This window comes from Hyla sarda, chromosome 6, assembly GCF_029499605.1.
Source record: "Hyla sarda isolate aHylSar1 chromosome 6, aHylSar1.hap1, whole genome shotgun sequence".
NCBI lineage: Eukaryota > Metazoa > Chordata > Amphibia > Anura > Hylidae > Hyla > Hyla sarda.
Genome location: NC_079194.1, coordinates 274,947,022 through 274,973,545, shown reverse-complemented (window position 1 = coordinate 274,973,545; position 26,524 = coordinate 274,947,022). Strand labels below are relative to the sequence as shown.

The following is a 26,524-nucleotide window of genomic DNA, read 5'->3' as shown; positions in this document are numbered from 1 at the left end:
GCCTAGCCCAGGATCTAGAGGTATACCTTCAGGTGGTATCGAGGATAAACCAAACCCTGGCATCACGAATACAAGGGGTTAATGCCATCTGCCCCTAGGGTAATTCCATCTGCCCTTTGCAACACCCCATTACCACAGAGGCATATGTGAAAAATGGCTCCTTAGACAAGATTGGCAAGACTCAATTCAACCAGTAGCCAGATAACTACAAATTCCTATGAATAGCTGCATATTACAACGCTAAGTGATGTAAGACACCATTATGTGTAACAGTACAAGAATAACATAATACACACAACTTCAGTATCTCTTTGAATGTTATTATGAAAGTAATCCCATGACGATCACAGAAGAAAAAACATAATATGTATAAACATAACTTAAAGAAGTGCAGAAAAATCTCTTCACTGAAGCACCCTTTTTATAAAAAAAATTACTTTTATTCTCAACTATTAAAAATATTTTGAAAAAGCCCCTAGTGAATATATAATCCAATATCAAATTGTGATACTTAAGATAAAAACAGCATATCTCCATCAACGAGTATAATATAAATTCTTATCATTCAAATATGCTATATAGTCCTGTATAAATATGTACAAAAAATGCGTGGAGCCCCCAGTCCAATATCAATGAAGCAATGGGCCGGTAGGATCCAGACACATAAAATCCGGCTAACCAAAAAGAAAATCAAATACACTATCCAATAATAAAATGCTATTTGTCAAGAAACCACTTCTCAACGCGTTTCACCCCTCTATTATCGGGGATCCTCAGGAGAGATACCGGACATATATACCACTGCAAAACAGCAAAGTCAAACCTGAGCGTCAGCGGGACAATACCCCAAACATATATAAGCTGCGCTCAGTACAAATGCAGATGAAAAGATGCTCCCATAGGGTGTAGTAGGGTATAAAAGGGGAAGGTTCCAGACGGGGTCGCCCTTATTAGGGCGAGTGCTCCGTGGTTAGGTCATTAGGGCATTTAAGTGACTACTAGGGTATATAGTCCCAATTATCTAGTGGGACCGAAAGGGATATATTAGTTGTAGGGTGAACACCTTGTGGGTTAGCACCCCCCACAAGGACAGTAGGGCAAACTAGTCCTTAGGGATAGTAGGCTTTGCTGTCTCTTTTTTGAGGTCCCTACTCATGTGTGGCATTGGATCTATTAAATGCATTTGAGATTTACTAATTTACATTTGGGCTGCTTTAGTCTTAGTAACCATTTGTTAGTATTATAAGTGTTCCCTCATGGTGGACTTCTCCCTGGATACCGGGGCTCTGGCAAATTAATAGAAGGCTGATAATGCCCTTATGACCGAGTGCATTATAAATTTAATGTTCAGTCTCACTTTGGTTAAATCATTAGTATCATCTACCCGGTTTTTCCATTATTTACTATTTTATTTATCATGTATCTTAATTAGTGTATTATCCTAATATTATGGTCCTATGTTAAAGGAGTAGTCCAGTGGTGACTCAGTGGTGAGCAACTTATCCCCTATCCTAAGGATAGGGGATAAGTTGCAGATCGCGGGGGGTCCGACCGCTGGGGCCCCCTGCGATCTCCTGTACGGAGCCCCGACAGCCCGCGGGAAGGGGGCGTGTCGATCTCCGCACGAGGCGGCGGCCGACACGCCCCCTCAATACAACTCTACGGCAGAGCCGAAGCACTGCCTTCGGCAATCTCCGGCTCTGCCATAGAGATGTATTGAGGGGGCGTGTCGGCCGCCGCTTCGTGCGGGGGTCGACACCCGCTATCTGGGCAGAGAGCCGGGGCCACGTACAGAGAGATCGCAGGGGGCCCCAGCGGTCGGACCCCCCGCGATCTCAAATTTATCCCCTATCCTTAGGATAGGGGATACGTTTTTCACCATTGGACTACCCCTTTAATGCAGGTACTATCATTGTATATAATTCTATGTCAATATATTATTAGCGTTATAGCTTAAATAGGGATCCATGTATATATATATATATATATATATATATATATAAACTTATATTGTTGTTAATCTTGTATTCAGTGTAGCGCTTTTTTGTAAGGCGCATGCGCAGCCTAGCGAGTCGCGGTTACGGAGCAGACAGCTATTACCTCGATATCTAAAGCAGAGGTTTTGCGCATGCACGGCTACTTCCATCAGCGCTGCTCCCAGGGCGCCTAAAGCGCCTGCGCGAACATCTCTGCTGGGGCGGAGGTGGTCATATATACACTTCCGGCACTCCGTATTTTCGGGAGCTTTGGCGGGTCATCTGGGCAGACGCTAGGTGAGTACTAAGATGGTAGGAAACGCCGCCTTCTATTGTATTTTGGCGCCATCTACTTGTATTTAAACCAGGCATTGTGAGTCACATAGCCTCCATGGGAGCGTCTTTTCATCTGCATTTGTACTGAGCGCAGCTTATATATGTTTGGGGTATTGTCCCGCTGACGCTCAGGTTTGACTTTGCTGTTTTGCAGTGGTATATATGTCCGGTATCTCTCCTGAGGATCCCCGATAATAGAGGGGTGAAATGCGTTGAGAGGTGGTTTCTTGACAAATAGCATTTTATTATTGGATAGTGCATTTGATTTTCTTTTTGGTTAGCCGGATTTTATGTGTCTGGATCCTACCGGCCCATTGCTTCATTGATATTGGACTGGGGGCTCCACACATTTTTTGTACATATTTATACAGGACTATATAGCATATTTGAATGATAAGAATTTATATTATACTCGTTGATGGAGATATGCTGTTTTTATCTTAAGTATCACAATTTGATATTGGATTATATATACACTAGGGGCTTTTTCTAAATATTTTTAATAGTTGAGAATAAAAGTAATTTTTTAATAAAAAGGGTAATCCCATGAAGAATCTTCACTTCTGAGGTAGTCTCTGCACAATATTATAGACTGTCATAAATAATATTCCTTACCATGTGGGCCACAGTCACCTGAACATACACATAAACCTTCTCCTTTATTCAGGAAGGATTATATTCGGGCAGTATACTGAGCAATGGCAGCTAATGCAGTTCTCTAATATTTATTAAGAGCTTGGAAAATGTTAGTGTGGGAGCTTCAAGCTAAGCCTTTGTTCCAATTCACTGTAATATTTGCATAAACCCATTTCTGACCCCAGCATCACCTCTATAGGATTTACGCATTCTCCCTCCCTTCCTGGATGTCTTTGGGGCTTTGTTTTTTTCCTGAACAACATTCATAAACAAACTGGTAAATGAAATGGATTCCAATTAACAAGCAGCGCCCATGTACGGGAGATCGCGGGCTCTACTGGGGCAGACAATGAGGTAAAGAATTACATTTCTTATAGAGCAATGTGGAATAGCGCTTGGCACTATTATTACGGAGTAGTAATAAAAACGATAGGAGCAAATGGCACAGAAATTGCATGCCTGCTATGGACCTGTCCACAATAATGTAAAGAGCTTATACACTCAAACAGATTGCATAAATAGTTGCCTAATTTGCAAATTTTTTGTAAAGGGAATAGTTAACCTTAACTTAATGGGATTAAAGAAGTATTAATCTGGCGCTGGAAAACAGCAACAGGAAAAAGAAAATACATAGAGAAAGAAGCACGATTCTGTACTGCATATTAGTATATAACTAGAGATGAGCGAATCGAAGCTGACGAACCTGAATTCGTTATGAATTTCAGGAAAATTCGATTCACAACGAATGCGAATATTGTCACAATTCTATCGTGCGAATCGCTTAATTAAACTCCATTTACAGCGTTCCAGGCTCCAGGGCATCTAAAATGGTGGATCCAAATGTCAGTACATGGGGCAAGGAACGCTGGGAAGGCAAGGCGGGAAGGGAAGAAGACAGGATGACCCTGAATCACATGCAGGATGCAGCCTATCAGCAGCCAGTCACCCCTGTGATGTCACAGCCCCATATGATCGTCAGCCATAATTATGGCTTCTCACTTCATTACAATACTTCAGAAGACTGTGTGTGTTGCAGCAGAGAAAAGTGCATTCCAGCAGCGTTTAATATCCTCCTAGTCACATCAGCGTTCTCGGGGATGGAGAGCATTGTTTTTTTCACTGAAAAGGATTTTTACTGCAGCTGCAGGCATTAACCTCCTAGTCACTTTCTTCGGCATAGTATTACAGAGAGGGGAAGATAGCTGTGTGTTGCCTCATACATTTCAACAATCTGCCTCAACTTCATAAACCTTAGCAGAGGAGGCAGGAATAATTTTTCAGCGCAATTCAGTGTCTTTGTTCCACAACAAATCATCTGCTGGTTATACTAGTCTGTGGACGGTATAATACACAGCAGTCCATTCCTAATAGTCTTTGACAGAGTGCAATTTTGTGTTTACTACACAGCTTTTTTTGGCTGCAACACTGTTGTGTACTGCTGGTGTTTTACAAAAAATATGTTTTTTTTAAGGGTACTGTAGCGCATTTTTTCTGCACTCATCAGTGCATACCGCATACGTACATCTAAGTAGTATACTAATTTGCACCTGTTAATCTGTCAAGGGCTTACATACTGTGAAAGGACAGACAAAAGTGTGCGTATTGTACTCCCTTCATATATGCACTAAGTATGTCAGGCAGAGAAGTGCAAGGACATGCACAAAGGAGTGGCAGAGGCCTAAATCCTTCAGGCAGAGGTCGGAGCAGACTAGGGGCGAGTGGCAGCAGGAGTCGCAGCGAGAGGCCTGAGCTCCTGTTATCAGCTAGCAGTCGTGTCTCCCCTGTGTAACTGCAATGTGAACCAGTGGCAGCTCATATGTGACACCTGCTGTTTGCTCAGGCCCTTTGAGGAAGCCACATTATTAGTAAGTCCCCAGTATAAGGGGATGAACAAAGTCATTCCACTGCTTCATTTCTTACAACACGTGCCATCTCATGGCCACATGAGCCCTGTGGGGTCTGAACTTCTGGAGGAGGAGGAGGGGGAGGGGCACAGTGGAGCACTGTTTAGGTTTCGCCAAATGGGCAGTTTTTCTGGTAATCTGACAGGAGAGGAGGAGAAGGAGCAGCCAGATGAGCTAGAGGGTTATGAGGAAGGCGAGACAGAGGACCCAGACACACCGTGGCAGTATGCAGTGGAGATGGAGGCAGGGAGTCCATCAGAGTCACTTGCACAAATGGCACTATGCATGCTCACTTGCTTGCGTAGTGACAGCAGAATTGTCACCATTCGGCAGCGGGATGACTTCTGGATCTCCACCTTAATGGACCCTCGCTACTGCCACAAAATAGGTGCCTTTTTTACACCCACTGAGAAGGAGGACAAAATGACCTATTACAGAGGCATCCTATGTAGTCAGTTGGCCGATGCCCATCAGCGCCATTGTCCATCCTCTTGCAGGTCTGAATCGGGGGGGGGGGGGGGCCCTGCGCTCACCTTCCTCTGCCATGGCTGCTGGGGAGGGGTGGGGTGGCAGGAGCATTACCAGCTCCATCAGCAGCAGCCTGAGTCTACAGTCGCTGATGAGTAGCTTTCTTCACCCGCAGAGTGAAGCAACTCATAAGCAGCAGGTACACCCAGAGTAGGACCTGAACCAGCAGGTGGTGGCATACCTTGACATGCCCATGTCAACATACCTTGAAGATCTGCTGGACTTCTAGGCAGCCAAACTTGATTTGTGGCTGCAACTAGCAAAGTTTTCCCTGGAAAAGCAGTCCTGCCCGGCCAGTAGTGTGCATCAGGTGTTTAGTGCGGCAGGGGCCATAGTCACCCCAAGGAGAACTCATCTGCCCACGAAAAATGTGGAGAGACTGACCTTTGTGAAGATGAATCAGGCATGGATCAGCCAGGATTTCCAACCACCAATGCCTGATGCATGAGTGCAGATTGACCATGGTACCACAGCAATACTTCACAAATATGGATAGTGCCAAACAAATTTAAGGCGCTGCTCCCCAGTTGCAAACATTCCTCCGCATCAGACCTTTTTTTTACCAACCTTTGTCACAGAGTATTGGTATTGCCACCCACTGCACCACTCTGTCACCGGGTCACTTTCAGGACTCCTGATGCTGCTGCTGCCACCTCCAGGATGTCTCATTCTGCCACTATATGGTCTCTACTCATGCTTCAGCCAACTCCAGGCTGTGCCATTCAGCCACTATCTGGTCTCCTCATGCTTCTGCCACCTCCAGGCTGTGCCATTCATCCAATATATGGTTAACTGATGCTTCGGCCAGCTCCAGTCTGTGTCATTCAGCAACTACATGGTTTAGTGATGCTGCTGGGCCTAGGACATTATCTATATATGTTTGTGGTAGCATTAGGTACCATACATCTTCAATGGAAATGTCAAAATTCATCTTTTATTCTTAGAGATTGTGAGGCCCTATTGTCTCCTCATCTGCCGCCAACTCCAGGATGTGCCATTCAGACACTATATGGTCTCCTCATACTGATGCCACATCCAGGCTTTGTGCTGCTATGTGACATGTGACTTCTTGTTAGATCTGGTCCTTTGTACCCACACGCCGGGGCCTGGGACACCAAAACTTGGGAGTTAAAAGTTAAATTTCAAAACCCTCAATTTCAAATTTAAAAATCATAAATTTAATCTTTTAATCTAAGGGATTGTGAAGCCCTAGTGTCTACTCATGCTGCTGCCAATGCCTGGCTGTGCCATTCAGACACTATATGGTCTCCTCATGCTTCAGCCAACTCCAGGCTGTGTCATTCAGGCAATATATGGTTCACTGATGCTGCTGGGCTGGGGTCTGGGAATAAAAATTTTGTTATGGTAGCACTAGCTACCCAAAATCTTCAGTTTAAATTTCAGAATTCATCTTTTAATCTTAGGGATTGTGAAGCCCTATAATTACTCAGACGCCAAGTTACGGACAACGGTAGCTTTACTGAGTGACAGATGGAACAGTCTATACAGTTCATCCAGGCCCACGGAGGGGACCAGGGACCTTAGGGGCTTGCTGGGACTTGCAGTAGATTTGGACAATTTTAATGCAGGCCACTCTGACTTGACAATAGATGACTGACTGACTTGACTTGAGACTGACTAAGCTATGACTGTAGCTTACTTCTAGACTTGAAGGCTTGTGGCTGCAGGACAGGCTTGAGGCCTCCTATGGACTCCAGACACACTCTAGGACTTGACTGCACTGGACCTCAGCAAGGACTTAACTGGAAATCAAGAGCATAATAGAGCGAGAGCTAGCTCCACCCAGGGCTTATATGGGGGAGACTAGGAGGGGTCCCATAGGTCACCCTTAGGTCACATGGTCACTGATACCTCACAGGGTTACACTCACATGACAACTCACATGACAACTGGTGATCACATGTTAACATTTCTTAAAGTAATAACACTTTTACATACATTTTACAGTATAACACATGGCAGAAAATATATATACATAAGGGGACAGGTGTTGGGGGCACAGGGGACACTACAGGGAGGCTGTCTGACAGGGCAGGAAGGGTACAGGGGTATAACTCCTGCACTGGGCCACCTGAACTGTATCCTTCCGTAAATAGTTGTTATTCCCTTTAAACACATTTGTTACATCTGAGGAACTACTCAGTGAACATTTTTGCATGCTCTGACCTATAGAACAACAAGATGATCCAGCATGTCAAACAAATGCAGCTTTATTAAAGGGGTACTCCACTGGAAAAATTATTTTTTTTTTTTTTATTAACTGGTGCCAGCAAAAAGATTTGTAAATTACTTCTATTAAAAAAAACCTTAATCCTTCCAGTACTTAACAGCTGCTTTATGCTCCAGAGAAAGTTCTTTTCTTTTTGAATTTCTTTTCTGTCTGACCACAATGCTCTCTGCTGACACCTCTGTCCGTGTCAGGAATTTAATTTCCTACCTGGAATATACTTTTTGTTAGCTATGCAAATTCTTTATATATTATTATCAATTATTTATTTAGGTGTAAGACTCTTCTTTTTTCACTTTGCACGTTTACAGCCCTTAGGTTACTCCTGTGCTGAAGTTTGTTACCTTGTTGTTCTGAGTTTGTCGTATCAAGATGTTACTAGGTGAGAGGACACTTTAAATGGTATGCTGGTAGCTGCAGCACAGTACATTCTGATGCAATTCGCTAGCACCTTGGGCTACACTTAAAGGGGTGCTCCCGTGGAAACCTTTTTTTTATTTATTTATTTATTTTTTTATCAACTGGTGCTAGAAAGTTAAAACAGAAAGTTCGTAAATTACTTCTACTAAAAAATCTTAATCCTTCCAGTACTTTTTAGGGGCTGCATATTACAGAGGAAATGTTTTTCTTTTTGGATTTCTCTTATGTCTTGACCACAGTGCTCTCTGCTGACCTCTGCTGTCCATTTTAGGAACTGTCCAGAGCAGCATATGTTTGGGGATTTTCTCCTGCTCTGGACAGTTCCTAAAATGGACAGCAGAGGTCAGCAGAGAGCACTGTGGTCGTGACATGAGAGAAATCAAAAAAGAAAAACATTTCCTCTGTAGCATACAGCCCTTAAAAAGTACTGGAAGGATTAAGATTTTTAATAGAAGTAATTTACAAACTTTCTGTTTAACTTTCTGGCACCAGTTGATAAAAAAAAAAAAAAAAAGTAGTTCCTCAGATATAACAAATGTGTTTAAAGGGAATAACAACTATTTGCGGATGGATACAGTTCAGGTGGCCCAGTGCAGGAGTTATACCCCTGTACCCTTCCTGCCCTGTCAGGCAGCCTCCCTGTAGTGTCCCCTGGGCCCCCAATCTGTTTTAACTTTCTGGCACCAGATGATCTAAAAAATAAAAAAAAATAAAAAAAGGTTTCCATGGGAGTACCCCTTTAACAAATAGGCAGTACTTTAGGAAAGCACATGCAGCTCCTGGCGTTCCACATTACAAAATCAATAACATGATTTCCCACTTATTATTTGATAGGTGCCTTTTTTGCACCCACTTAGACACCATAATCTGGGTTTTACTACTTCTTGGTCCACCTACCTCTCAGTAAAATTTGAGGATGTATTCACACATAGGCCAGCATTTATGATTGTAGGTGTAAGTGAAACATTTATCATTGTAGGTGTAAGTGAAGCATTTATGATTGTAGGTGTAAGTGAAGCATTTATGATTGTAGGTGTAAGTGAAGCATTTATGATTGTAGGTGTAAGTGAAGCATTTATGATTGTAGGTGTAAGTGGAGCATTTATCATTGTAGGTGTAAGTGAAGCATTTATCATTGTAGGTGTAAGTGAAGCATTTATCATTGTAGGTGTAAGTGAAGTATTTTTCTACACCCTTTTTTGTGTGCTGGTAATGTGAAGGAGCAACACATTTATTAAATTTTTCTCTTCACATACACCAAAAAGCTAAGCTAAGTCTGGGCTGGTGTAGTTTTAGGGACTTTTCAGTGGCTTTGCGCCTTTTTTGCGCCTTTTCACAAAACCCATCCATATCATGTGGGAGATTTATCAAAACCTGTCCAGAGGAAAAGTTGCCCAGTTGCCCATAGCAACCAACCAGCTTACTATAATTTTTAACAAGGCCTCTGCAAAATGAAAGAAGCGATCTGATCGGTTGCTATGGGCAACTGGGCAACTTTTCCTCTGGACAGGTTTTGATAAATCTCGCCCAATGTGTATTGCCAAAGTCAGTGGATTACAACTCAAAATCAGCAGAAATGTGTAAACCAAAAGATGCAAAAATGACACAAATAAACCCTGCTTGCGACTTTTTTGCGCCTTTTCTAGACACATAAAAACAGTCTAAGACAATGATAAATGTCGGCCATTGATTCTAGATGTAGCAATGTCGTAAATGGGTTTTTTATGTTGATTTTATACATTTAGGATATGCTCACATGGTAGGAAAACGTGTGTAATGTCTACCTGGAAAACATGGGTGGACATTTTGCACATTTGAAACTTCTGGTGGGCGCTAGGACCACTTGGAAATGCACATCTCATAGATGTCTCATAATTGGCAATGCATTTCCGAGGAAAATCCGCCGAACAAATAGACATTCCTATTCTTTCTGCGGACACCAGAATCGGGAATTTCATGGTGAGCACTATGACTTTTCTGCAGTGGAACGCTCATGCGGAATATTCTGGTGGAATTATGCACAGACATTCTTCCGTGTAAACATACCCTCATAGTAATATCACTCAGACGGATCCCTCCAAGGAACAGCCCAGGATAAAAGCAGCGCACAAGACTTCAAAGGTAAAATGGTTTATTTACTCGGCATGCAACGCGTTTCGCTGGACAACCAGCTTCATCAGGCATGATCAGGATGAGGTACTGAGCAACATATAACAGTTTTTTTTTTTTGGGGGGGGGGGGGGGGGATCTGACAGGTACACTTTAAATTATACTGTAGAATAAGCTGGATCCCACTGTTCCTTATTTGCCCAGGCCTTAGAGCAGTGTTTCCCAACCAGGATGCCTCTAGCTGTTACAAAACTACAAATCCCATATGCCCTGACAGCCAAAGGCTGTCCGAACATGCTGGGAGCTGTACTTTTGCAACAGCTGGAGGGAAACACTGATTTAGGGTACGTTCGTACTGTGGATATCAAGCTGAATCTCCACTCGCGGAACTCAGCGAGCGGAGATTCAGCCTGGCAGCCGCCAGCGGCGGTAGGAACGCGCAGCACTGTGCAGTCACCATTGACGGCTATGCAGTGCTCGAGGACTTCTGCGCAAAGAATGAACATGTTCTTTCTGTGCACAGAACAAATTCCACAGTGTGAACGGGTCTCGCGGAAGACCCATTCACACTGATGGTAACGTTCACTGCGCGGAATTCCGCTTACGGAGTTCCACAGTGTGAACATACCCTTAGAGATATCACAAGGAATAGTTCAGTCAATGCATCACTATGCGTTCTCATTGGTGGCTCACAGTGGAGTTCACATACATTTATAGCACTAACCCTTCCCTTTCTCTGCAAGGCCTCTGCAGGATGCAGGTGGCTTGAGGCATAGCTCCAATAGCCACGTGGAAAATGCAATTGTAGTAACGCAATCATGAATTGGATAAAACTACTGTGAACCAGTGAACCACACGCCTAACACCTTGTCAAACGATCCTCAAATTTTAAAAGACTATCCTGTGATTTATTTTTTTTTATTTTTTTTTTTTTTATTCTGCCAAGGCTGCAAAAAGAAAAATAACAAATCTTAATATACCTTCCGCTGCTCCCCTGCAGTGTTGACATCCATGTTCCGTCCTCCGGCCCATTTTCTTCCTCATTCATGGGCCCACCACATCACATTGCACTGAGACGGCCACAGCAATGTCCTACCTCTGCAGGTGATACACTGATCAGCAATGCGATCTAACACTCAGCGCATCACTGGCCGAGGTGGGACATCGCTGCAGCTGGTGGTAAGCTCAACGAACTGTGAAGTTTTGGGCCCCAGAAGGCGGAAGACCGAGGCTGACCATTTTGGTTTTGATGGGACTTTTTGATCGCTTTTTATAATTTTTTTTTATAATATATGAAGTAAGTGACCAAAAACGCAATTTAGTACTTTGGTATTTTTTACGTGTACACCATCGACCAAGCGGTTTAGATAACCTTATATTTTAATAGTTCCAACATTTACACACGTGGCAGTATCACATATGAATATTTTTATTTTTTATTTCATAAATTTTTTCTTATGGGAAAAGGGGGGGGATTTAAACTTTTATTAGGAAGGGATTAATTGATCTTTATAAAAAAAAAAACAATTTCAACACCTTTTTTTTTTTTTTTTTTAGTCCCCATAGGGGGCTATAACATGCAATCTTTGGATTGCATATACTGATCAATGCTATGCCATAGCATTGATCAGTGTCATCGGTGCCCTTCTGCTCCAGGCTGGGAGCAGCAGAGCACCGATCGGATGGCAAGGAGACAGGTAAGGGCCCTCCTGCCATCCTCTCAGCTGATCAGGACATTGTGGTTTCACTGTGATGATCCCAATCAGCTCCGCTGAGCTGCAGGGACACTTACTTTCGGTTTAGACGCCACAATCAACTTTGATCGTGGTGTCTAAAGGGTTAATGCTGGGCATCGGCCCGATCGGCGGTGCCCGGCATTAACACTGGTGATAGCAGTCAGAACCCACAGGGTTTGAGCGTGCTCAGCTCACGAGCACATTTCAAACCCCGTACAGGTACGCCCTTGGTCCTTAAGTACCGGGACACAAGGGCGCCCTTCATCCCCAATAGATTACAGTAAAAGTGCTTTCCGAAGGCATTTTTGTGAATCAGGCCAAGGGCTGGTCCAAGGATTTTTGTCTCCCTAGGCAAAAGTTTTGTCCCCCTAGGCCAATTTTACCGCCCCTTGACTCCGCCCACTGGCCCACCCTTTGACACGTTCTACCTTACTACTGGGATAACACACTGGAACAAATCTCCTCCTCATGCTGCTGGCTTGTAACACTCACGTTTCAGTAGACTGGAACACTGATGATAGTGGATCCGCTGGACCTCTGTGGTAGATGACTCAGACCGTACCAGGGAGCGGAGTCTAAGGTGCCGCTGGTTTTCACCAGAGCCCACCACAAAGCAGGATGGACTTGCTGCGACAGGCGGCATCCAGGTCGCTACCCCTGGCACGGCTCAACCACACAGGTGGCTGAGTAGATTCGAGGCACAGATGGGAAAAGGCAACTCATGGTCTGGATAGCAGGAGGTCAGGGCAGGCGGCACAGTAGCGTAGTCAGGAACATAGCAAATAGTCAGTAGGCAGGCGGCAAAGGAGCAAGGTCAGGTCACGGAGCAAAGGTATGGTACACGGCAAGGCAATATACAGGAATGCTTTCTCTAAGGCTCTAGGGCAACAAAGATCCAGCAGGGAAGTGTGGGAGGTTGAGGATTTTATCAATGAGCCACATGTGTTACTTCACTAATGGGCGCACTGGCCCTTTAAAACAGAGGTGGGGGCAGGAGAAGCACCAGGTGAGTGAAGGGCTGGGATTCGCATGCAGGCACGTCCCGCGATGTGAATCCCAGCCCCGCTGGCAGCAGCAGGTAACGGGACCATGCGCTCATGGCCAGCATGTGCGACCGGAGTGCATAACGTAACATGGCTGAGCATGGTTTGGATGCTGAGTGGTTTGGAAGCTGGTTGTCTAACTTTCTTGTGGCAGGCAGAGCGGCACCCCCCCATCAAAAGGGTGCTCTAGGCGGCTGCCTACTTTGCTTATAGGCAGGGCCGGTCCAGGCCAGGCCCGACCTGGCTTTGACTTTTTGGAAGGGTTTTTTACTTTATGCCTATGTGCAACATTCTCACTTCATAAAGTCACGATTGCGGCAATATGAAAACTGAAAGTTGCTAAGGTAAGATTGTTTGCTAGTTTATGCGTACCCACAAAAGCCACAAAAAAAAGTGCTGAGGCGCACATGTGACATTTTGTGCGCAAAAAAAGCTCTAAATACAAGAATAAATCTCCTCTATTGTCTCTTTTTTTTAACATTATTTTACCTATGTAATGTCATAATCTAGTGTATGCTGATTCATTGTTTTTTAATTTTCTTAGCCCCTTAAGGACCACAGGTTTTTCCGTTTTTGCACTTTCGTTTTTTCCTCCTCACCTTTTAAAAATCATAACGCTTTCAATTATGCACCTAAAAATCCATATGATGGCTTATTTTTGCGCCACCAATTCTACTTTGCAGTGACATCAGTCATTTTACCCAAAAATCTACAGCGAAATGGAAAAAAAAATCACTGTGCGACAAAATTGAAGGAAAAACGCTATTTTGTAAATTTTGGGGGCTTCCGTTTCTACGCAGTACACCTTATCTTTATTCTGTAGGTCCATACGATTAAAATGATACCCTACTTATATAGGTTTGTGTTACGCCGAGCGCTCCGGGTCCCCGCTCCTCCCCGGAGCGCTCGCTTCTCTCTCGCTACCGCAGCGCTCCGGGCAGCTCCACTGACCCGGTGCGCTGCGATACCGTCTCCAGCCGGGATGCGATTCGCGATGCGGGTAGCGCCCGCTCGCGATGCGCATCCCGGCTCCCGTACCTGACTCGCTCTCCGTCTGTCCTGTCCCGGCGCGCGCGGCCCCGCTCCCTAGGGCGCGCGCGCGCCGGGTCTCTGCGATTTAAAGGGCCACTGCGCCGCTGATTGGCGCAGTGGTTCCAATTAGTGTGTTCACCTGTGCACTCCCTATTTATACCTCACTTCCCCTTCACTCCCTCGCCGGATCTTGTTGCCATTGTGCCAGTGAAAGCGTTTACTTGTGTGTTCCTAGCCTGTGTTCCAGACCTCCTGCCGTTGCCCCCGACTACGATCCTTGCTGCCTGCCCCGACCTTCTGCTACGTCCGACCTTGCTTCCGTCTACTCCCTTGTACCGCGCCTATCTTCAGCAGTCAGAGAGGTTGAGCCGTTGCTAGTGGATACGACCTGGTCACTACCGCCGCAGCAAGACCATCCCGCTTTGCGGCGGGCTCTGGTGAAAACCAGTAGTGACTTAGAACCGATCCACTAGCACGGTCCACGCCAATCCCTCTCTGGCACAGAGGATCCACTACCTGCCAGCCGGCATCGTGACAGTAGATCCGGCCATGGATCCCGCTGAAGTTCCTCCGCCAGCTCCTGCACCTCCTCCGCAGCGAGTGGCCGCTTCTGGTCTACGACTATCCTTGCCGGATAAATTTGATGGGGACTCTAAGTTTTGCCGTGGCTTTCTTTCCCAATGTTCCCTGCACTTGGAGATGATGTCGGACCAGTTTCCTACTGAAAGGTCTAAGGTGGCTTTCGTAGTCAGCCTTCTGTCTGGAAAAGCTCTGTCATGGGCCACACCGCTCTGGGACCGCAATGACCCAGTCACTGCCTCTATACACTCCTTCTTCTCGGAAATTCGAAGTGTCTTTGAGGAACCTGCCCGAGCCTCTTCTGCTGAGACTGCCCTGTTGAACCTGGTCCAGGGTAATTCTTCCGTTGGCGAGTACGCCGTACAATTCCGTACTCTTGCTTCAGAACTATCCTGGAATAATGAGGCCCTCTGCGCGACCTTTAAAAAAGGCCTATCCAGCAACATTAAAGATGTTCTGGCCGCACGAGAAATCCCTGCTAACCTACATGAACTCATCCATCTTGCCACTCGCATTGACATGCGTTTTTCCGAAAGGCGTCAGGAGCTCCGCCAGGATATGGACTTTGTTCGCACAAGGCATTTTTTCTCCCCGGCTCCTCTCTCCTCTGGTCCCCTGCAATCCGTTCCTGTGCCTCCCGCCGTGGAGGCTATGCAGGTCGACCGGTCTCGCCTGACACCTCAAGAGAGGACACGACGCCGCATGGAGAATCTCTGCCTGTACTGTGCCAGTACCGAACACTTCCTGAAGGATTGTCCTATCCGTCCTCCCCGCCTGGAAAGACGTACGCTGACTCCGCACAAAGGTGAGACAGTCCTTGATGTCTACTCTGCTTCTCCACGTCTTACTGTGCCTGTGCGGATATCTGCCTCTGCCTTCTCCTTCTCTACTATGGCCTTCTTGGATTCCGGATCTGCAGGAAATTTTATTTTGGCCTCTCTCGTCAACAGGTTCAACATCCCAGTGACCAGTCTCGCCAGACCCCTCTACATCAATTGTGTAAACAATGAAAGATTGGACTGTACCATACGTTTCCGCACGGAGCCCCTTCTAATGTGCATCGGACCTCATCACGAGAAGATTGAATTTTTGGTCCTCCCCAATTGCACTTCCGAAATCCTCCTTGGACTACCCTGGCTTCAACTCCATTCCCCAACCCTGGATTGGTCCTCTGGGGAGATCAAGAGTTGGGGGCCCTCTTGTTTCAAGGACTGCCTAAAACCGGTTCCCAGTACCCCTTGCCGTGACTCTGTGGTTCCCCCTGTAACCGGTCTCCCTAAGGCCTATATGGACTTTGCGGATGTTTTTTGCAAAAAACAAGCTGAGACTCTACCTCCTCACAGGCCTTATGATTGTCCTATTGACCTCCTCCCGGGCACTACTCCACCCCGGGGCAGAATCTATCCTCTGTCCGCCCCAGAGACTCTTGCTATGTCGGAGTACATCCAGGAAAATTTAAAAAAAGGCTTTATCCGTAAATCCTCCTCTCCTGCCGGAGCCGGATTTTTCTTTGTGTCCAAAAAAGATGGCTCTCTACGTCCTTGCATTGACTACCGCGGTCTTAATAAAATCACGGTAAAGAACCGCTACCCCCTACCCCTCATCTCTGAACTCTTTGATCGCCTCCAAGGTGCCCACATCTTTACCAAACTGGACTTAAGAGGTGCTTATAATCTCATCCGCATCAGAGAGGGGGATGAATGGAAAACGGCATTTAACACTAGAGATGGACACTTTGAGTATCTGGTCATGCCCTTTGGCCTGTGCAACGCCCCTGCCGTCTTCCAAGACTTTGTTAATGAAATTTTTCGTGATCTCTTATACTCCTGTGTTGTTGTATATCTGGACGATATCCTGATTTTTTCTGCCAATCTAGAAGAACACCGCCAGCATGTCCGTATGGTTCTTCAGAGACTTCGTGACAATCAACTTTATGCCAAGATAGAGAAATGTCTGTTTGAATGCCAATCTCTTCCTTTCCTAGGATACTTGGTCTCTGGCCAGGGACTACAAATGGATCCAGACAAACTCTCTGCCGTCTTAGATTGGCCACGCCCCTCCGGACTCCGTGCTATCCAACGTTTTTTGGGGTTCGCCAATTATTACAGGCAATTTATTCCACATTTTTCTACCGTTGTGGCCCCTATCGTGGCTTTAACCAAAAAAAATGCCAATCCCAAGTCTTGGCCTCCTCAAGCGGAAGACGCCTTTAAACGGCTCAAGTCTGCCTTTTCTTCGGCTCCCGTGCTCTCCAGACCTGACCCATCTAAACCCTTCCTATTGGAGGTTGATGCCTCCTCTGTAGGAGCTGGAGCGGTCCTTCTACAAAAAAATTCTTCCGGGCATGCTGTTACTTGTGGTTTTTTTTCTAGGACCTTCTCTCCGGCGGAGAGGAACTACTCCATCGGGGATCGAGAGCTTCTAGCCATTAAATTAGCACTTGAGGAATGGAGGCATCTGCTGGAGGGATCAAGATTTCCAGTTATTATTTACACCGATCACAAGAACCTCTCCTATCTCCAGTCTGCCCAATGGCTGAATCCTCGCCAGGCCAGGTGGTCTCTGTTCTTTGCCCGATTTAATTTTGAAATTCACTTTCGGCCTGCCGATAAGAACATTAGGGCCGATGCTCTCTCTCGTTCCTCGGATGCCTCGGAAGTTGAACTCTCTCCGCAACACATCATTCCTCCTGACTGCCTGATTTCCACTTCTCCAGCCTCCATCAGGCAAACTCCTCCAGGAAAGACCTTCGTCTCTCCACGCCAACGCCTCGGAATCCTCAAATGGGGTCACTCCTCCCATCTCGCAGGTCATGCAGGCATCAAGAAATCTGTGCAACTCATCTCTCGCTTCTATTGGTGGCCGACTCTGGAGACGGATGTCGTGGACTTTGTGCGAGCCTGCACTGTCTGTGCCCGGGATAAGACTCCTCGCCAGAAGCCCGCTGGTTTTCTTCATCCTCTGCCTGTCCCCGAACAGCCTTGGTCTCTGATTGGTATGGATTTTATTACAGACCTACCCCCATCCCGTGGCAACACTGTTGTTTGGGTGGTCATTGATCGATTCTCCAAGATGGCACATTTTATCCCTCTTCCTGGTCTTCCTTCAGCGCCTCAGTTGGCTAAACAATTTTTTGTACACATTTTTCGTCTTCACGGGTTGCCCACACAGATAGTCTCGGATAGAGGCGTCCATTTCGTGTCAAAATTCTGGAGGGCTCTCTGTAAACAACTCAAGATTAAATTAAACTTTTCTTCTGCATATCATCCTCAATCCAATGGACAAGTAGAAAGAATTAACCAGGTCTTGGGTGATTATTTACGACATTTTGTTTCCTCCCGCCAGGATGATTGGGCAGATCTTCTACCATGGGCCGAATTCTCGTATAACTTTAGAGTCTCTGAATCTTCCTCCAAATCCCCATTTTTCGTGGTGTACGGCCGTCACCCTCTTCCCACCCTCCCTACTCCCTTGCCCTCTGGTTTGCCCGCTGTAGATGAAGTGACTCGTGATCTTTCCACCATATGGAAAGAGACCCAAGATTCTCTTTTACAGGCTTCATCTCGCATGAAAAAGTTTGCCGATAAGAAAAGAAGAGCTCCCCCCATTTTTGCTCCCGGAGACAAGGTATGGCTCTCCGCTAAATATGTCCGCTTTCGTGTCCCCAGTTACAAAATGGGTCCACGCTATCTTGGTCCTTTCAAAGTCTTGTGCCAAATTAATCCTGTCTCTTACAAACTTCTTCTTCCTCCTTCTCTCCGTATTCCTAATGCCTTTCATGTCTCTCTTCTTAAACCACTCATCATCAACCGTTTCTCTCCCAAATTAGTTTCTCCCACTCCTGTCTCCGGTTCTTCTGACGTCTTCTCAGTGAAAGAGATACTGGCCTCCAAGACGGTCAGAGGAAAAAGGTTCTTTTTGGTGGATTGGGAGGGCTGTGGACCTGAAGAGAGATCCTGGGAACCTGAGGACAACATCCTAGACAAAAGTCTGCTCCTCAGGTTCTCAGGCTCTAAGAAGAGGGGGAGACCCAAGGGGGGGGGTACTGTTACGCCGAGCGCTCCGGGTCCCCGCTCCTCCCCGGAGCGCTCGCTTCTCTCTCGCTACCGCAGCGCTCCGGGCAGCTCCACTGACCCGGTGCGCTGCGATACCGTCTCCAGCCGGGATGCGATTCGCGATGCGGGTAGCGCCCGCTCGCGATGCGCATCCCGGCTCCCGTACCTGACTCGCTCTCCGTCTGTCCTGTCCCGGCGCGCGCGGCCCCGCTCCCTAGGGCGCGCGCGCGCCGGGTCTCTGCGATTTAAAGGGCCACTGCGCCGCTGATTGGCGCAGTGGTTCCAATTAGTGTGTTCACCTGTGCACTCCCTATTTATACCTCACTTCCCCTTCACTCCCTCGCCGGATCTTGTTGCCATTGTGCCAGTGAAAGCGTTTACTTGTGTGTTCCTAGCCTGTGTTCCAGACCTCCTGCCGTTGCCCCCGACTACGATCCTTGCTGCCTGCCCCGACCTTCTGCTACGTCCGACCTTGCTTCCGTCTACTCCCTTGTACCGCGCCTATCTTCAGCAGTCAGAGAGGTTGAGCTGTTGCTAGTGGATACGACCTGGTCACTACCGCCGCAGCAAGACCATCCCGCTTTGCGGCGGGCTCTGGTGAAAACCAGTAGTGACTTAGAACCGATCCACTAGCACGGTCCACGCCAATCCCTCTCTGGCACAGAGGATCCACTACCTGCCAGCCGGCATCGTGACAGTTTGATTTTGTTGTACTTCTGTAAAAAATCATAACTACATGCAGAAAAATGTATACGTTTAAAATTGTCATCTTCTGACCCCTATAAATTTTTTATTTTTTCACATATGGGGCGGTATGTGGGCTCGGACTTTTTAATCGCTGTTTATTCATTTTTTCATGATATAAAAAGCGACCAAAAATACGTTATTTTGGATTTTGGAATTTTTGGGCGTGTACGCCATTGACTGTGCGGTTTAATTAATTATATATTTTTTTATAGTTCGGACATTTACGCACGCGGTGATACCACATATGTTTATATTTATTTTTATTTAGATGGGAAAAGGGGGGTAATTTGAACTTTTATTAAGGAAAGGGTTAAATCACATTTAATAACTTTTTTTTTTTTTACACTTTTTTTTGCAGTGTTATAGCTCCCATAGGGACCTATAACACTGCACACACTGATTGCCAGCACTGTTCACTGCAAAGCCATAGCTTTGCAATGATCAGCGTTATCGGCGGTCGATTGCTCAAGCCTGCATCTCAGGCTTGGAGTAATCAATCGCCGAGGGGACACGCCGGAGGCAGATAAGAGGACCTCCGCTCGTGTCCCAGCTGATCGGGACACCGCATTTTCACTGCGGTAGTCCCGATCAGCCCCGCTGAGCAGCCAGGCAGCTTTCACTTTCGTTTTAGACGCGGCATTCAAAGTTGAACGCCGCGTCTAAAACGAAAGGGTTAATAGCGCGCGGCACCGTGATCGCTGCCGCGCGCTATTAGCCCCGCTATTAGCGCTATAACACTGTGGCTAGCTTTTTGTGAACTCGTATTTCCTGTTTGACTTTTTTTTTTTTTTTTTTTTTTACTACAAATCCCATAATTCCATTTTCCTCCCTCCCACACATCAGCCACCCCACCCATTGAAACATAAATGAGCTGCATCCATCAAAAGACCTGTGGTTTTAAATCAGGGTGCCTACAGCTGTTGCATTAGTTGCAGATTGATCCCTCCACTCATTGAAGCAGACAGGCTCCCTGTCATCAGCTGACTAGTGAGTCAGGTTTCGGCCGCATTACAACCTGGGAAAAATCTGAGACAACAGTCATTTTGTATGCTGATAAAAATTAATATTGGAGTGAAAATCACAGAAGTATTGTTAGAAAACCGTCACACACAGGTACAGACATTATATTATGAACTACACTAACTTTACAGCCCCTGTAGTATAGTCAAATAAATAAAAAAATACTTGGAATACCCCTTTAACTCTCAATAAATAATGAAAAAAACTTAAAAACTGGATCTTAGGAGTGAACAATGAGGGACAAGTTTTTTGGTGGCTTTTTTTTTTTCTTAATAGTTTTATACTATTGCAAGCTCACATTTTGATTATTATCCAGGACATTAGTATCATATACGGATCCGAAATTTTGTACCGGGAGGCGTTTATTATTTAACTGTAGCTTAATGTTTACTGACTGATTGAATTAGTCAGGTCCTGCACTCACAAGAGCCCTGTGGTGTGCAGTCCTTTGTATATATCATATTGATTGGATGTTTTTTAATTCATATTTTTAATAAATTTATCTTACTTATTATTGTCCATATCTGTTACGCCTAGCGCTCCGGGTCCCCGCTCCTCCCCGGAGCGCTTACGGCGTCTCTCTCTCCGCAGCGCCCCGGTCGGTCCCGCCGACCGGGAGCGCTGCACTGTCTTGGCCGTCGGGGATGCGATTCGCACAGCGGGACGCGCCCGCTCGCGAATCGCATCCCAGGTCACTTACCCGTCCCGGTCCCCCGCTGTCATGTGCTGGCGCGCGCGGCTCCGCTCTCTAGGGCGCGCGCGCGCCAGCTTCCTGAGACTTGAAGGGCCAATGCACCAATGATTGGTGCCTGGCCCAATTAGCTTAATTGGCTTCCACCTGCTCCCAGACTATATCTGATCTCTGCCCCTGCACTCCCCTGCCGGATCTTGTTGCCTTAGAGCCTAGTGAAAGCGTTACTGTGTTGTCCATACTGTGTACTTGACCTCCTGCTATTGCCTTATTGACTACGATTCTTGCTGCCTGCCCCGACCTTCTGCTACGTCCGACCTTGCTTCTGTCTACTCCCTTGTACCGCGCCTATCTTCAGCAGTCAGAGAGGTTGAGCCGTTGCTAGTGGATACGACCTGGTCACTACCGCCGCAGCAAGACCATCCCGCTTTGCGGCGGGCTCTGGTGAACACCAGTAGTGACTTAGAACCGGTCCACTAGCACGGTCCACGCCAATCCCTCTCTGGCACAGAGGATCCACCACCTGCCAGCCGGCATCGTGACAGTAGATCCGGCCATGGATCCCGCTGAGGTTCCCCTGCCAGCTATCTCTGACCTCACCACGGTGGTCGCCCAGCAATCCCGACAGATCGCCCATCTAACTCACCAGCTGTCGGAAGTGTCCACCATGGTGCAGCAACTTCAGTCGCAACTTCTGCCTCTGCTACAGCAGCAACCTTCTCCTCCGCCAGCTCCTGCACCTCTTCCGCAGTGAGTGGCCACTCCTCGCCTCCGCTTGTCCCTGCCGGACAAATTTGATGGGGACTCTAAGTTTTGCCGTGGCTTTCTTTCACAATGTTCCCTGCACTTGGAGATGATGTCGGACCAGTTTCCTACTGAAAGGTCTAAGGTGGCATTCGTAGTCAGTCTTCTGTCTGGGAAAGCTCTGTCATGGGCCACACCGCTCTGGGACCGCGATGACCCCGTCACTGCCTCTGTACACTCCTTCTTCTCGGAAATTCGAAGTGTCTTTGAGGAACCTGCCCGAGCCTCTTCTGCTGAGACTGCCCTGCTGAACCTGGTCCAGGGTAATTCTTCCGTTGGCGAGTACGCCATACAATTCCGTACTCTTGCTTCTGAACTATCCTGGAATAACGAGGCCCTCTGCGCGACCTTTAAAAAAGGCCTATCCAGCAACATTAAAGATGTTCTGGCCGCACGAGAAATTCCTGCTAACCTGCATGAACTCATTCATCTAGCCACTCGCATTGACATGCGTTTTTCTGAGAGACATCAAGAGCTCCGCCAGGGAAAAGACTTAGATCTCTGGGCACCTCTCCCACAGTCTCCGTTGCAATCTACGCCTAGGCCTCCCGCCGAGGAGGCCATGCAAGTGGATCGGTCTCGCCTGACCCAGGAGGAGAGGAATCGCCGTAAAGAAGAAAATCTTTGTCTGTACTGTGCCAGTACCGAACATTTCTTGGTGGATTGCCCTATCCGTCCTCCACGTCTGGGAAACGCACGCTCGCACCCAGCTCTCGTGGGTGTGGCGTCTCTTGATTCAAAGTCGGCTTCTCCACGTCTCACGGTGCCCGTGCGGATTTCTCCTTCAGCCAACTCCTCCCTCTCAGCCGTGGCCTGCTTGGACTCTGGTGCCTCTGGGAATTTTATTCGGGATTCCTTGGTGGATAAATTCCGCATCCCGGTGACCCGTCTCGTCAAGCCACTCTACATTTCCGCGGTCAACGGAGTCAGGTTGGATTGCACCGTGCGTTACCGCACGGAGCCCCTCCTAATGTGCATCGGACCTCATCACGAAAAAATTGAGTTTTTGGTCCTCTCCAATTGCACTTCCGAAATTCTCCTTGGACTACCCTGGCTTCAACACCATTCTCCTACCCTGGATTGGTCCACAGGGGAGATCAAGAGCTGGGGTACCTCTTGTTTCAAGGACTGCCTTAAACCGGTTCCCAGTACTCCCTGCCGTGACCCTGTGGTTCCCCCTGTAACCGGTCTCCCTAAGGTCTTTATGGACTCTGCCTGCCATAAGAAGTGCCCTTCCCTCCCTCCCAGTCCAGTCAGGCAAGCCTCGGTGCCTCCTCATGGCCCCCGTCCTGGTGTCACACTGCCCCGTGCCAGGCCTCGCCCTCTGCCCTCCCTCCCCATTCCCACTCCTGCTGTACTGCCTGCCGTTGAGGAAACCCTCCATTCTTTCCCGGTGTCCTCATCCCAGGGGAGGCAGTTACCGGACAAAGAGAAGGGGAGACCTAAGGGGGGGGGGGTACTGTTACGCCTAGCGCTCCGGGTCCCCGCTCCTCCCCGGAGCGCTTACGGCGTCTCTCTCTCCGCAGCGCCCCGGTCGGTCCCGCTGACCGGGAGTGCTGCACTGTCTTGGCCGTCGGGGATGCGATTCGCACAGCGGGACGCGCCCGCTCGCGAATCGCATCCTAGGTCACTTACCCGTCCCGGTCCCCCGCTGTCATGTGCTGGCGCGCGCGGCTCCGCTCTCTAGGGCGCGCGCGCGCCAGCTTCCTGAGACTTAAAGGGCCAGTGCACCAATGATTGGTGCCTGGCCCAATTAGCTTAATTGGCTTCCACCTGCTCCCAGACTATATCTGATCTCTGCCCCTGCACTCCCCTGCCGGATCTTGTTGCCTTAGAGCCTAGTGAAAGCGTTACTGTGTTGTCCATACTGTGTACTTGACCTCCTGCTATTGCCTTATTGACTACGATTCTTGCTGCCTGCCCCGACCTTCTGCTACGTCCGACCTTGCTTCTGTCTACTCCCTTGTACCGCGCCTATCTTCAGCAGTCAGAGAGGTTGAGCCGTTGCTAGTGGATACGACCTGGTCACTACCGCCGCAGCAAGACCATCCCGCTTTGCGGCGGGCTCTGGTGAACACCAGTAGTGACTTAGAACCGGTCCACTAGCACGGTCCACGCCAATCCCTCTCTGGCACAGAGGATCCACCTCCTGCCAGCCGGCATCGTGACAATATCCTTGAGTCGATTTATATAAATTTTTTACTACATCTGTTTTTTGTCTCTTAGGGTATGAGAGCATTGAAAGGGCACTCTGCCCCTAAACATCTTATCCCCTACCCAGCGGCTGGGGACCCGCGCAATCTCCAAGCTACACCCGGCGTTCGTTTAGAGTGTCGGATGCAGCGCCGGAGACTCATGACATCACGGCCACGACCCTCAATGCAAGTCTATGGGAGGAGGCGTGACTGCCATCACGCCCCCTCCCATAGACTTGCACTGAGGGTGTGTGGCCGTGACATGACAAGCCTCCGCCCCGCATTGCCAGTCATCCGGCACATAGCGAAATTCGCTCCGTGCACTGGATGTCTGGGGTGCCGCAGCAGAGATCGTAGGGTCCCCAGCAGCAGGACCCCCACAATCAGACTTCTTATCCCCTATCCTTTGAAAAGGGGATAAGATGTCTAGGGACGGAGTACCCCTTTAATGGTGAGCTCGGGAGTGTTATACTAGTTGTAGTGAGCCAGATCATTTTTTACTTTAGCATTTTTTTTTCCAAGACAATTGTGTGTAATCCCAACCGCACATGGATGGCAATTGCCCAAAAGTCCCATCCCACACATACAGTATTCATACATTAAAGTTAAACAACTTGTTCAAACAGGCAAGATCCACTCTGCATGGATTCTTTTTATCACATTCCATTCAGAATCAGACAGGAAGACCTTGAATATTTCAGCATGCGCTGCTGGGAAACCGGCTGTGATAGTTATTGTGGTGCACAGAGAATAATACTGTGTGCGGATACTAGGACAAGTGAGTCTTGTATTCAGATTCCTGTGTATCTAGCCCCCTCTGTCCCCCTCTTCTGCGCTCCACAATCCCTGAAAGAATTTGCAACATCCTGAACTAAAGCTTCTACATTAGTGTTGGAGAGATATCACAATGTAGATGATTATAATGATTACGATGATGATTACGATGATGATAATAGTCATCCAGCTCATCATGTTAGATAGAATGTGTTAGATCAACATTAAAAACTGATTGAATCAACAACGTTTATAAATAAGCAAAAAGCAAACATCATCCACGAGAACGGATTTCAAGCAGCGATGTTTCAGTCAGTTGCAAAACTTTACCTTTGTCTGTTTCCAGCCATGTGAATCATGAATACAAACAAGCCACAAGGGGAAGAAAGTAGAAAAGCAAGCAAAGGGAAACGTACCGACTCCTCCTGCACCCAGCCTGCTAGATGGGGAATACGTGAGGGGCCTACAGATGGTCCTTGCACTGGCACACTTACCTTACCCCTGCACAATGGGCACACGTCCCATGCACCGTGTCCAAATCTTAGAATTTACACGGAGAAACACTCAGATCCAGCCACTCCCTTCATTACCTAACAAAATAATCTCAGCTGAAAATATTTCTATCACATGCTCGAGGCTGTGTCACTAACTACAGGGACTTAACTAATGTTAATACAGCACTTCTACAATGGGGTTAAACTGCATTAAAGGGATACTCCCCTGGAAAACATTTGTTTTTAACCACTTCAGTACCAAGCCCGTCACTGTCATTTAAATTTTTTTTCAACTGTAATTTTTATTATAGAATTTTTCATGGATACAAATCTAAATAAAAGAGAAAGAACATAAAAATAACATCATAAAGGGCCGAGACCCGGTAATGGTCGGTATGTTATGAATAAGAAAAAAAAACAATAGGGAGGGCCACAATAGGCCAATAAGACCATAGAAATCCAAGCAAAAGCCTTCGATACCAGGGTGCTTATAGAATAAAAAGACCATAACTTTAACCGTAAAGATGCATGAACAAGCGTAAGTCTGCGCACCAACAAATATAGGCGGTGAAACCCAGAGGGCCACAAACACAGGGAGGGGGGGGGTGTAAGGAAGAACAACACGCCACTGAGGTAGCGTAATGGTGGTATTTAGAACATCCTCCCAGCGGCCATGTAATGTTGCGATGGAGAGTCGCCATCAGGGGGCTGGAGAAGTAAGGAGTAAATATCGGAGAGAAGGCTCCTCATCTGAGGCCCACCATGGCACAACCTTTCGAAGCCGGTAGGCAGAGAAACCACTGCGGAGCCAGTCATGGAAGACATAAAATGCTGCAATTTTAGATAGTGGAATCGCTCAGACGAGGGGAGATCCCAACGAGCCGTCAATTGTTCAAAAAGCAGGAGAGAACAAGATATGGGGTCCACTACGTCAGCCCAGCAGAAAAGGCGCCCACTCCCGCACCATATCAGAAGACAGACCAGAAGGGAAGTCGGGATGATAGAGGAAAGACCGCAAAGGGCAAGAGGGAGAAAACAGTTTGAATTTCATTGAGCAATACCCCATACATATTTAGGGAAAGACATGGGGCCTAGAAGAGGAGAAAGAGAAATAGATGCCGGAGTGGACCAAAGAAGAGTATTAGGATGGGTAGGAGCCAGCCAAAGCTTCTCCAGCTCCATCCAGTTGCTGTAAGC

General features: G+C 47.3%; 1 protein-coding gene across 1 annotated transcript in view; it reads right to left on the bottom strand.

Annotated features, from left to right (window-relative positions):
- Nucleotides 1-25,346, bottom strand: part of PC (pyruvate carboxylase) — a 537,865-nt gene extending 512,519 nt beyond the window's left edge. The window contains exon 1 of the mRNA XM_056527381.1: nucleotides 25,328-25,346. The gene's annotated coding sequence lies outside the window, so the exon portion shown is untranslated. The remainder of the gene's footprint in view (nucleotides 1-25,327) is intronic.
- Nucleotides 25,347-26,524: the final 1,178 nt, after the last annotated feature.